This window comes from Salmo trutta, chromosome 26 (assembly GCF_901001165.1).
Source record: "Salmo trutta chromosome 26, fSalTru1.1, whole genome shotgun sequence".
Lineage (NCBI taxonomy): Eukaryota > Metazoa > Chordata > Actinopteri > Salmoniformes > Salmonidae > Salmo > Salmo trutta.
Genome location: NC_042982.1, coordinates 31,243,489 through 31,257,452, shown reverse-complemented (window position 1 = coordinate 31,257,452; position 13,964 = coordinate 31,243,489).

Here is a 13,964-nt window from a genome sequence, read left to right as displayed (position 1 = left end):
CTATTGTGTTATATTCTCCTACATTATTTTAACATTTCTACAAACTCCGAAGTGTTTTCTTTCCAATGGTACCAATTATATGCATATCCTGGGTTCAGGGCCTGAGCTACAGGCAGTTTACTTTGGGCACGTCATTCAGACAGGAAGTGGACAAAAAAGAGGCCTAGCCCTAAGAAGTTTTAAACACAACATGATCAAATCAGCACTGACAGATGTTTTGTGGATACTAAAACACATACACACATACAGGCATGCACACACTCACTCACATGCACAGACCTGCACTCAGGCATACACACAAACACAAACACACACACACACACACACACACACACACACACACACACACACACACACACACACACACACACACACACACACACACACACACACACACACATACACACACACATTTAACAGCCACAAAACCATGGCACATAATCTCACCCTACACTCATCGAATGAAAAAACAATCCACACTACAGCACCCTACCCAAATCCCAGACTTTGTTGATTTAAGAGTGCAATTTTTCTCTCTCTGCTTTCGCTCTCTCTCTATCTTCCTCTCTCTCCTCTCCCCTCTAAACCATGTCCAAAGACATTTGGCATCGACTACCTCTGTTATCTGAAATGTGGGCCTTCTCTCCCTCTCTTCTCTCTCCCCAAGGCCTGTCTTTCATCCCCTATTTCCCCCCATTCCTCAGTCCTGCTCTTCCTAACCTGAAACCCTTATCTACTGGTTGTGCCATTAGGCTCTTGGTTACACAATCAGAAATATTCACAAATTAGTTCCCATCTTTTTCCCTCTTTACCCGTTTAGATTGCCCATACCAACCACATCCCCCAACTCTTCCCCCTCAATCCTGCCCTCCTTCCCATATATGGACTGTAAAGTAGATTACAGCGGAAAATGTCATAAAGTCCATGGAGAAGAAACTAGCATTCATATTGCATAGGTGACTCTGCTATCTCTCTCAATTCAATTCAAAGGGCTTTACTCTCTCTCACTCTTTCTCTCTGTCTCCCTGCCCTACTCTCACTCTTTCTTTCTCTCTCTCTCTCTCTCGTTCTCTCTCCCCTACCCTATTTTATCTCTCTCTCCCACTGCTGTGCCCTGCCCTGCACTACTCTCTCTCTGTTTCTGTCTCTGTCTCTGTCTCTGTCTCTGTCTCTGTCTCTGTCTCTTTCCCGGCCCTACTCTCACACTCTCTTTCTGTCTCTCTTGTTCCCTCTCCCCCTGCTCTGCCCTGCCCTGCCCTGCACTACTCTCTCTCTGTGTCTCTGTCTCTGCCTCTGTCTCTGTCTGTCTCTCTCTCTCTCACGCGTGCGCACGTGCACTTTCTCTCTTGCTCTCTCTCCCCCTTCCCTACTCTCTCTCTTTCTCTCTCCCCTGCCCTACTCTCTCTCCCTCTCACTATTCGTCTCCCCTATGCTCTCTATCTCCCTCCCCCTTTGACCTACCTCTCCCTCTCTCCTTCTTCTCTCTCCATTCCCCCTCCTATTGGTCATCCTCCATTCCAAACAGCTTGTCTATGAGGTGAATCTCTTCCTCTTCTTCTTCCTCCCCATGAAGTAACCCCTCCATCCTTCACCGTGCTACTCTTAAATCCCCACTCCATGCGGACACAGCCTCTAATTTTGGGAATCTGCTGGATCCACATCTGGGCCAGAGAACTAGGGTAACTAGAGAGAACACACAACACAACATGGAAATAAATTACTTTATGGCGGCTGTGCTGAGGCTCAGGGAAGAGGGAGCTGAGAACAGATAGTGGTACTCTCCTTAAATCCTCCATTGCTCAAAAAGTCTCTTTTTCTCTTCTTCATTCTATCTCTCTGTCAAAGGAGCCCTGAGTCACTTAGCTTGCTTCAGTCCTGTTGAATAATTACGTCAGTGATTGTCAAGTAATAGAAATAGTTCAACACTAGTGGTGTGAAACGGTTCTAGAGTGAATGGAAATGGAAGGTACGTAATAACAATTGCGGTATTTGAAAATCCAATCTGAAATATTGACTGAGAATGAATACCTCTCAGGGCTATGGCATATTGTCACACACTGGGCAGCTAATAATTCCTCCCTCCCACCCACCTTCCCTATCTCCCCCTCTCCCTCCCACTCCCTCGCCCCATCTCTCTACTGTCTTTCTAGTCTGCCTGTGATTGAGTAGCTGGGGTATTGAGCTTGCCTGCAGCCAGCACAATGTCTTAGTTAGGCTCAGGCTGCAGGCAAGCTTTACTTACAATTCATATTGTCAATCCAAAAAACAGTGTGCCCTGTATCCATTCTATGGCCCCTTTAAACGTCTTAGAGCTAGGCGTCCCGTCAGCGGGACACCTGTCGACAACATCCGGTGAAATTGGAGGGCGCGCAATTCAAAGTTTTGTTTTGTTAGATAAAATCCTTCTTTATATCCCAAAAAGTCAGTTTAGTTGGCGCCATCGATTTGAGTAATCCACTCGTTCAACATGCAGACAAAATAATCCAAAAAGCTACTGCTAAACATTGTTACAACAAGTCAAACTACATTTCTATTTAATCCTCAGGTACCCTAAAATGTAAATGAACTATAAAATTTCATACGGAAAGAAGTATGTAAAATTTGCAAGTGCGCGTCCTCTTCGTCGTGAGCCGTACAGACTGATTTCCAACTTTGACTCCCGGTACCAAAATTATTCCTCGTTTTGGAAGAAACAAGCCTGAAACCTTGAACAAAGACTGTTGAAATTGGAGGGTGCGCAATAGGGAGTCATAGGAATTGCAGTCTGGGAGCTGGAATTGCATAGGACCCATAGCTTTCCATTGAAAGAGCATGGGATCTCAAAAATAATCTGGTTGTTTTTGGGGGGATTTTCGGCTACCATATCAATTGTTGTATAGTCTCATACATTATTTTAACATTTATACAAACTTCAAAGTGTTTTCTATCCAATGATACCAATTATATGCATATCCTGGCTTCTGGGCCTGAGCTACAGGCAGTTTACTTTGGGCACGTCAGTCAGGCAGAAATTCTGAAAAAAGGACCATAGCCCTAAGAAGTTGTATTGCCATTCTCTATCTATTTCAATTTATTTCTACTTGAGAAAACTTTGATTGAGGTCTGTAGGAACATTTTAGACTATGCTGGAGAGTAGTTCTGCGTTTCGAAAGACAAGGAAGAAGGAGAGGAGGATGAAGAGAGAGAGAGGACAGAGTGAGCGTGACCTACCTGTGTAACTCATCTGTGTTTCTGTCTCACTGTTGGCAGCATGCAGACTACAGGATTTTACATTGTCAGTGTGCATCACGTCAGAGTGCTGTGCTGTGCTCTCACCCCAATCTACTGCTCGTTTACATGGATTCCATGTATCTTTTTTCCCCCCTACTGATTCACTCATAGTCTGTACAAATGTCATGGCCTTGAAGGAGCCAAGCAGGAGCTTCACAAGGCAGCAGCAGCAGAACCAGAGACTAAAGATATGGAAGCACACCGAGTACTATAGTACATAATATAAATGAGGAATGTTGCTGTCCGTGGTGCTGAAATAGACTCTGCGTGTGTGTGTGTGTGTGTGTGTGTCTGTGTGTGTGTGTGTGTGTGTGTGTGTGTGTGTGTGTGTGTGTGTGTGTGTGTGTGTGTGTGTGTGTGTGTGTGTGTGCGTGTGTGATTGATCTGTTGATGGTGCTACCAGCTAAAGCCAACTGAGCTGCACAGCCATACATATGGATTGTATTTTTTTCTCTCTCTCGCCTTCTCCCTCCTCCCTCTCCCTACCCCTCTCTCCCTTTCCCTACCCCTCTCTCCCTCTCCCTACCCCTATCTCCCTCACGCTACCCCTCTCTCCTTCTCCCTACCCCTCTCTCCCTCTCCCTACCTCTCTCCCTTTCCCTACCCTCTCCCTCTCCCTACCCCTATCTCCCTCACGCTACCCCTCTCTCCTTCTCCCTACCCCTCTCTCCCTCTCCCTACCTCTCTCCCTCTCCCTACCCCTCTCTCCCTCTCCCTACCCCTCTCTCCCTCTCCCTACCCCTCTCTCAATCTCCCTACCCCTCTCTCAATCTCCCTACCCCTCCCTCCCTCCCTCTCCCTACCCCTCTCCCCCTCTCCCTACCCGTCTCTCCCTTTCCCTACTCCTCTCTCCCTACCCCTTTATCCTTACCCCTCTCACAACCCCTCTCTCCCTACCCCTCTCTCCCTCTCCCTACCCCTCTCTCCCTACCCCTCTTTCCCTCTCCCTCTCCCTACCCCTCTCTCCCTCTCCCGACACCCTCTCCTTACCCCTCCCTCCCTCTCCCTACTCTTCTCTCCCTCTCCCTACCCCTCTCTCCCTATCCCACTCTCCCTCTCCCTAACCCTCTCTCCCTCTCCCTACCCCCTCTCCCTACACCAGCCATGCAGGCTAATAGATGGAAGCCTCTCGCCAAACACAATGGCCAAATTTGATAAGCAATGATCGTGTTGTACGGCTCAATTCACTAATAGATGTACTATAGCACCATACCTTTGTTTTCTAACGATCTGGTTGGTTATGAAACCGCAGATCAATTCCAACTGGTTCCTCTATTGGCTAGAGGTTCCACCATCTGTCATATAGGGGCCCTATTCTGGCAGTGGAGGGAGGAGAGATATTGGCCTGTACATACCGGCCTATGTAGTTTGTCCCCGTCAGGATCTTAAATAGAACCAGAATCTATTATTCAAACAGTCCATAACTGGCAATAAATGTTAGCTGAGACTCTGCAGCCCACCGCAGGACAGTGGAAACCACAGGGCTGGAGGTAGAACTAGATCGGCATTTTTAGACCTGGGGGCTTTCATGTAGTGACCACCAACTGATGGACTAACCACATGATAACCATATAGTGACCACTTGTTGACCTCACTCTGATCACAGCTACTGCTCTGCATTGTGACTTCAAACCAGATACCACAGGGAGCTTAGGATCATCACTGAGATTGCATTGCAACTGGATTCTGACTTTATAATCTGAACATAATTATCATACAGTGATAACAAAATGACCACAAACTGATTTAAGTTACATACTGACCACACATAACATAATCATCACACAGCTACTCATTCAAACCACAACCACAACAGAACCACAAAGGCAGGGAGGGAACTCAAGCCACTGCCACTGGCAGCCTAATGCTTGAGTCGAGCGGTGGGTGACACCAGCCTTAGCGTCTGGATAAGCAGGCAGACGAGAGCTCCGGTTATAATTGACTAAAGGAATGCATTGAACATACTGATGAACACGGTGGCACAACGCTGCATTGCATTTGCAAATGGCTTTAGTTGTCTAATGGCAAGCGCAAAGGAAATTACTTTCAGACAGAACAACACAGAAGACAGGGCGAAGTAATGTAGCTTTCCAGCCCAGCTCATTTTCTCTAAACTAAAGTGATTCTCTGTACCCCCTAAGGCTTCTGTGGTGGAACATTTTAGAGAGAGAGTTAGAGAGAAACTTTGTGAAAGTTCTAATTTCAGTGTCTCTCTGTGTCTCACTGAGCACCTGGAAACTACAAACGTTGTGCTCTTTATGTGTCTTTTATGGAAAGGATCAGTACTAGGATTGTGATTATTATAAGACCTGCTATTAACTTCCATCCCAACCCAATCGAAAACAAAACAGCACACGAACAGAGCAGAGATTCAAGGCAAATATATGCTATATTTCCCTCCATCTCTCTATCCTTTCCTTCACTCTCCCTCTCTTTTTCTATAGCGAGTGGCCAGACTGTAGCATAGCGGGGGTGGCTGGAGAGTTCTGGAGAGAGCTGGAGAGAACTTGAGTGTTCTGGAATGTTCTGCAGAGTTCTGGAGTTCTGGAGAGCGCTGGAGAGTACTGAAGTGTTCTGGAGAGAGCTGGAGAGTTCTGGAGAAAGCTGAAGACTGTGTCGGACATGTTCAGGATGGGTGGAGAGTAGACAGAGAGAGTGTGTCTGTCTTAGTGCTATTCAGTTCAGAGGCATTGGCCAGAGCACGGTCCAACATAAAAGTATATCTCCCGCCAACAGCTCCGTTCTGCTCCATTCCTCTCCATGTCTGGTCTGGTCTGTGTCTCTGTGTGTGTGTGTGTGTGTGTGTGTGTCTCTGTTCACTCCACGTCTGACCTGGCAGCCACCCAGCAACCACTCCACTCATCTCCCTCCAAACAGCACACACCATGGCCGGCCCGGAAGCGTTTTATAATGAAGCAAAGCTGAAGGCAATGGGAGCAGTAAATAAAAAGAAGGATATTAGATGGGCTATTAACATGATGCTGGGCTATGATAATGAAAGGGGTTTGTTCTCAGTGTAGTAAAACACTGACCCAAGGAATAGTCTTGACTATCATTGCAGCACTGATAATACGGAACATGACCATGCTGATATCTGAAGATGCTGATACCATGCATCCGGTCACCCATTCATCCGTTCATCCATTCATCCATTCATCCATTCATCCGATCACCCCTTCACCCATTCATCCGTTCATCCATTCATCCATTCATCCAATCACCCCTTCACCCCTTCATCCGTTCATCCATTCATCCATTCATCCGATCACCCCTTCACCCATTCATCCGTTCATCCATTCATCCAATCACCCATTCACCCATTCATCCGTTCATCCATTCATCCGATCACCCCTTCACCCATTCAGCCATTCATCCGTTCATCCGTTCTCGGCTATTTGAAGAGCTGAAATGAACCTGAACCTGAACTAACTGGTCTCTACGTACTGTCTTCCCACAGAATTATGTGCTAGATAGATAACACTGTCTATATGACTATTCTCCATCCTCAGAGCTCTCCCTGAATTGACTAGTCCAGGCAGAGCATGCAGAGATACAGTACATTCGGAAAGTATTCAGACCCTTTGACTTTTTCCACATGTTGTTACGTTACAGCCTTATTCTAAAATACATTAAATCAATGTTTTTCCTCATCGATCCACTCACAATACCCCATAATAACAAAGAAGAAAATGTGTTTTAGAAAACCTGCTCCGGAGCATTCAGGAACTCAGACTGGGGCGAAGGTTCACGTTCTAACAGGACAACGACCCTAAGCACACAGCCAACAAAACGCAGCAGTGGCTTTCTGACAAGTCTCTGAATGTCCTTGAGTGGTCCAGCTAGAGTCTGGACTTGAACCCGATCTAACATCTCTGGAAAGACCTGAAAATAGCTGTACAGCGACGCTCCCCATCCAACCTGACAGTGCTTGAGAGGATCTGCAGAGAAGAATGTACCAAGCTTGTAGCGTCATACCAAAGAAGACTTGAGGCCTTAATCGCTGCCAAAGGGGCTTTAACAAAGTACTGAGTAAAGGGTCTGAATACTTAAGTAAATGTGATATTTCCGTTTTTTTTAAATACATTTGCAAACCTGTTTTTCCTTTGTCATTATGGAGTATTGTGTGTAGACTGATGAGGGGAAAACACAATTTAATAATTTTAATTATTTTAGAATAAGGCTGTAATGTGACAAAATGTGGAAAAAGTGAAGGGGTGTCACATCCTGACCATAGTAAGATGTTATTTTCTATGGTAGAGTAGGTCAGGGCATGACAGGGGGGGTTATTCTATGTTTTTGTATTTCTATGTTCATGTTCTAGTTTTGCATGTCTATGTTGGTTTTGTTTGGGATGATCTCCAATTAGAGGCAGCTGGTCCTCGTTGTCTCTAATTGGAGATCATACTTAAGTAGGGCTTTTTTCCACCTGGTGTTGTGGGATCTTGTTTTTGTACAGCTCTGTAAAGCCTGCGGAACGGGACGTTCGTTTTCCGTTATTTGTTGTTTTGCTTTAGTGTTCTGAGTTTAATAAATATTTATCATGAACACTTACCACGCTGCACCTTGGTCTTCTCCTTATGACGATCGTTACAAGGGGTCTGAATAATTTCCGAATGCACTGTATTCCAGCAGGAATGCCCCTCTTGAGATACTCAGAACATTTAAAAGAGTATTAATCAGATTGCTCAGCTCACCGGCCAATACACACACACACACACACACACACACACACACACACACACACACACACACACACACACACACACACACACACACACACACACACACAGAGACAGAGCAGGCAGATAGGGAATAGAAAACAAACTCTCTCAGCAGGCTTGGAGTGCACCACATGAAAGGGCAGCTTCTGACCTGCGTGTGCACTAGTCTTGCAATTCAATTTGGAGTCACAACATGCAAGCTGACAGAGACCGGTTTATTGTCTAAATGTTACATGACTGGGAGAGGATGTTGTGAGGTGGCAACCACAGTTGGTGATTCATATACTTTAAATCGCAGAGACACAGGAATAGAACAGCAGGACAGGACAGGGAGTACTTCTTCTCACCTTTGCTGTTTGCTTCTTTCACTGAAAGCTGAGGACATATTTAAAGAGTGACTGCCTTTACAAAGCAACGAATCCCTTTGAAAACGGACTAAGTGGCATCGATATGAGTCTGAAACAGTTATTCTAGTGTTTAAATTGACTACAAATTGTAAATAACATAATTTTGGTCATAGGGTCAATCAGGTGTAAAACGGAGTGTGGACATCCGTTGGTCAAAAGGGTAAATGGAGGTTGGGTTTTGATTTGACTATGTCCATTTGCCCACTAACATTCTTTTGACCGCTGCTCGCAGGCCTGCTCCTGCCCATGTCAAACACGTACTGTAGGTGTGCTAGCCCACTAGTCCAGCAATCAACACAGTGCTGGGTGCGGCCCAGGCAGCGAGTGGTGCTTTCCACCCGCTTGTCCTGGATCGAGGTGAGCGCTTTTCTCCACAATTCAAGTTTGGAAAGCTTACTTTGATTGACCATTTCTACCGATCTTTCGAAGTCATTGTCATGTGGTTAATAATACAAATTGGAATTAAAATGATACAAATCTAAAAATAAAAATTCCTGTAATTCTAGAGCACAAGCCTATATGGACACATTGATTCACCATGAGGAATTGGCGGCTAAAGAAATAAGCAGAAAGGAACTAAGGGTGTTTTCCAGTGGAGGCTGCTGAGAGGAGGACGGCTCATAATGATGTCTGGAACGGTGCAAATGGAATGGCATCAAACCATGTGTTTGATGTATTTGATACCATTCCACTCATTCCGCTACAGCCATTACCACGAGCCCATCCTTCCCAATTAATGTGCAACCAAACTCCTGTGGTTTTCACATTTACATTCGGAAAGTTTTCAGACCCCTTGACTTTTCCCACATTTTGTCACGTTACAGCCTTTTTCTAAAATAGATTTTTTTTTAAATGTCCTGATCAATCTACACGCAATACCTGATAATGTGTCACGTCCTGACCATAGAAGCTTTTCTCTTCTATGGTAGAGTAGGTCAGGGCATGAGATCATACTTAAGTAGTTGTTTTTCCCACCTAGGTTTGTGGGAGATTGTATATTGAGTAAGTATATGTTGTACCTCTTCGTCACGGTTTGTTGTTTTGTTTAGGAGTTTATTTGTATGTTTTGCAATAGTATCACAGTTTAAATAAAATGTGGAACGAAACACACGCTGCGCCTTGGTCCCATTCTTCAGACAGCCGTGACGTAATGACAGTCAGTCAGCTTTAAAAGAACCGATCTCAGTCTTTTTAAAGTGAACTCTGGGTTTAAAAAAAACAAAATATCGCAGTTCTCTTTGCATTCACACTGCCTTTGCCTTTGAATGAGGACTCAACTCTTTTGCAGTTCACTTCACCTTTTTTAAGGTCCAAGTCCTCTTTGCATTCCCATTGCTATGTTTAGAAAAGAACCAAGATATCTTTCCAACATTCACTCAGTGCACGCTGGGTAAAAGTACAGGACAAGCCATTCCATCAGAACGTTCAATCGGAAAGCTAGATATACTGTACCTACTTACATTTTGGAAGCTAATAGATTGCATTTTGTTAAAAGATGAGACATAACAATTGTAATCAGAAGATAATATTAACATGTAGATATTACTGGTAACAGATGAATTACCAAAAGAATAACTGCATACTAAATAATGCTGTAGGCCTAATTTAAAATTGTACACTGAATGTAGGTTACTTTAAGAGCTATAATGCATTGTAGCTCTCACCATATATGTGGCTGTCTTCTCACTCTATTCAAACCCCACAATTGAATAAACAGCTTATGAAGCTATATTAGCCAAAAGATCAACATATTAAAACAAATAAAACTCTATATTATGAAAACAAAGTCAATATTAAGAAGGTGTTCCTAATGTTTGGTATACCCAGTATATATGAAGGTTCAGCCCAAAACTGTCTGCAACATTGTATAAATTAGCCTTTTCGTGGCCTTCAGAGTTTCCCTGGCCAGTGAATTTTGGACAGACACAACTGTTTTGCGCAAAGGGAAATGTGTTCAGGTATTTTATGATATTTCCACTGGATTTATGTGTCACGGTTGTCGTCGGTGAATGAGGACCAAAACGCAGCAGGTATGTGTTTTCTCATCTTGATGATTATTTATTTACAAAATGAATACCAAAATAACAAAACACGAAAATGAACGAACGAACAACAAACAGTCTGGTAAAGCATAAGGCTGAACACAGAACAATCACCCACAAATAACAAACACAAACACACCCTACTATATGGGACTCTCAATCAAAGGCAGATAGACAACACCTGCCTTCAACTGAGAGTCCCAACCCCAATTAACCAAACATAGACATACACTTACTAGACTCCACATAGAAATACTTAAACATAAACCAAAACCCGGAATTACTAAATCAACCACCCTTTTAACAAAAACACACCACCCTGAACCACATAAAACAAATACCCTCTGCCACGCCCTGACCAAACTACAAAAACAATTAACCTTATACTGGCCAGGACGTGACAGTACCCCCCCCTTAAAGGTGCTACCCCGGAAGCACCTTAACAAAAAATAACCCCAAGCAACACCAAAAGAAAAATTCCCCTTTTCTAAAGGGAGGGAAGGGAGGGTGGCTGCCGTCAACGACGGCACTGTGCTACACCCCCCCTCCCCAAAACACCTATTTCTGGAGGTGGCTCCGGCTCAGGCCGTTCCAGGCTGTCTGGGTAGTCTGGCAGCTCGGGACAGTCTGGGCAGTCTGGCAACTCGGGACAGTCTGGGCAGTCTGGCAACTCGGGACAGTCTGGGCAGTCTGGCAACTCGGGACAGTCTGGGCAGTCTGGCAACTCGGGACAGTCTGGGCAGTCTGGCAACACGGGACAGTCTGGGCAGTCTGGCAACTCGGGACAGTCTGGGCAGTCTGGCCACTCCGGCAGTTCATGGCAGTCTGGCCACTCCGGCAGTTCAGGGCAGTCTGGCCACTCCGGCAGTTCAGGGCAGTCTGGCCACTCCGGCAGTTCAGGGCAGTCTGGCCACTCCGGCAGTTCAGGGCAGTCTGGCCACTCCTGCAGTTCAGGGCAGTCTGGCCACTCCGGCAGTTCAGCGCAGTCTGGCCACTCCGGCAGTTCAGCGCAGTCTGGCCACTCCGGCAGTTCAGCGCAGTCTGACCACTCCGGCGACTGTTGACTGGCGGGCAGCTCCGACGACTGTTGACTGGCGGGCAGCTCCGACGACTGTTGACTGGCGGGCAGCTCCGACGACTGTTGACTGGCGGGCAGCTCTGACGACTGTTGACTGGCGGTGCTGGGTTTACGCACTTGAAGGCTAGTGCGGGGAGCGGGAACAGGACGAGTCGGACTGGGTTGACGCACTTCCGGGTCCGCACGAGAGACAGGAGCTGGAAACCCAGGGCTATGGAGGCGCACAGCCGGTCTAGATCTTACCTCCTGCACAACCCGCCTTTGCTGGATGGAACTAGTAGCCCTGTACGAGCGGGGTGCTCGTACAGGGCAGACTGGGCTGTGCAGGGGCCTGATGGTAGCCGTGCGTAGAGCGGGAGTTGGGTAGCCTGGTCCTCGGAGGCGTACCGGCGACCAGATGCGCTGCGCAGGCATCCTCCTACCAGGCTGGATGCCCGCTGTAGCACGGCACCTGCGAGGGGCTGGAATAACTCGCACCGGACTGTGCGTGCGTATGGGTGAGATAGTGCGCCTCTCAGCGAAACATGGCGCTCTCCACCCCATACGCTCCTCCATATAACCACGGGTAGCTGGCCTCCGGCTCTTCCTAGGCCTAGCCAAACTACCCGTGTGCCCCCCCCAAAAGAAATCTTGGGGGTGCCTCTCGTGCTTCAACGCCAGTCTTGTCCCTCGGAAACGTTCCCGGTCCATACCCGCCTTACTCCTTTCCTCTCTCTCGCGTACCACCTGTTTCCAAGGAAGGCGATCTTTCCCTGCTTGGATCTCCTCCCAAGTGTAGGAGCCTTCTCCCTCCAAGATCTCCTCCCAAGTCCATCTCTCTCGTTTGTCCTCTTCGAAAACCGTCTGCTCCTTCCTCTGCTGCTTGGTCCTTGAGTGGTGGGTGATTCTGTCACGGTTGTCGTCGGTGAATGAGGACCAAAACGCAGCAGGTATGTGTTTTCTCATCTTGATGATTATTTATTTACAAAATGAATACCAAAATAACAAAACACGAAAATGAACGAACGAACAACAAACAGTCTGGTAAAGCATAAGGCTGAACACAGAACAATCACCCACAAATAACAAACACAAACACACCCTACTATATGGGACTCTCAATCAAAGGCAGATAGACAACACCTGCCTTCAACTGAGAGTCCCAACCCCAATTAACCAAACATAGACATACACTTACTAGACTCCACATAGAAATACTTAAACATAAACCAAAACCCGGAATTACTAAATCAACCACCCTTTTAACAAAAACACACCACCCTGAACCACATAAAACAAATACCCTCTGCCACGCCCTGACCAAACTACAAAAACAATTAACCTCATACTGGCCAGGACGTGACATTATGGGATCCTCAGAGCATGACATTTTGCTCTTTCACACCGAGGCCTGGTGATTATCAAGAGGGAGAGTGTTGTAAACATTTATCAAATACTGTGAGGAACTTTATCTATTCACAATGGATTTGTTTTTATTGACTTCGTTGACACTGTGAGGTGAAGAAAAAAAAGGACTGAGAAGCTCAGCTTATTAGTGGTGGTGAGATAAGACAATCAGAAATCAGACATCCTACATTTGCGCGCAGCAGGCCATTTAGCCTACTTCTATGAGTGCTCAGATTCACATGCTCTGTAAACATTAAGAGGACAGAGAAACCAGACAATTGCTCATTTCCCACATGGCGCCTCCAAACAAAATACAATGAAAAAAACGGTATGGTATGAATGGTATGAAATCAGTGGAGGCTCCTCAGAGGAGGAAGGGGTAGACCATTCCTACTCAGTGAATTTCATAAAAATAGTAAAATATTTAAAAAGTTGTCCTTTCCAGATAAAACTATACTAAATATATTCACATCACCAAATAACTGATTAAAACACACTGTTTTGCAATGAAGGTCTACAGTATAGCCTCTGCGCTCTGGGGTAGCACCATTGTGTAGCTGGAGGACAGCTAGCTACCGTCCTCCTCTGCATACATTGACTTCAATACAAAACCTAGGAGGCTCGTGGTTCTAACCCCCTTCCATAGACATACACAGTAATTATGACGACTTCCAGAGGATGTCCTCCAACCTATCAGAGCTCTTGTAGCATGAACTGACATGTTGTCCACCCATTCAATGGATCAGAGAATGTATCTAGTACTGAAAGCATAGCTAACACTGCTGTGCATAAAATGTGGTGAGTAGTTGACTCAGAGAGAGAAAGACAATAGTTTTTAACGAATGTATTTATTTTAAAAATGAAGGAGAAGCAGAGAGAGAGTGAGAGAGAGATTTTGCTGTATTTTTTTCAGTTACTTAGCTAGCTAACGAAGCTACCTAATTTAGCCTTCTCAAACACCCAGCTCAAACAGAGAGGAATGCTATTTATGTTAGCTAGCTGGCTAAGGCTATCCAACACTAGAACTCTTCCAAGTCAAGGTAAGCTTTCGGCTTTATTA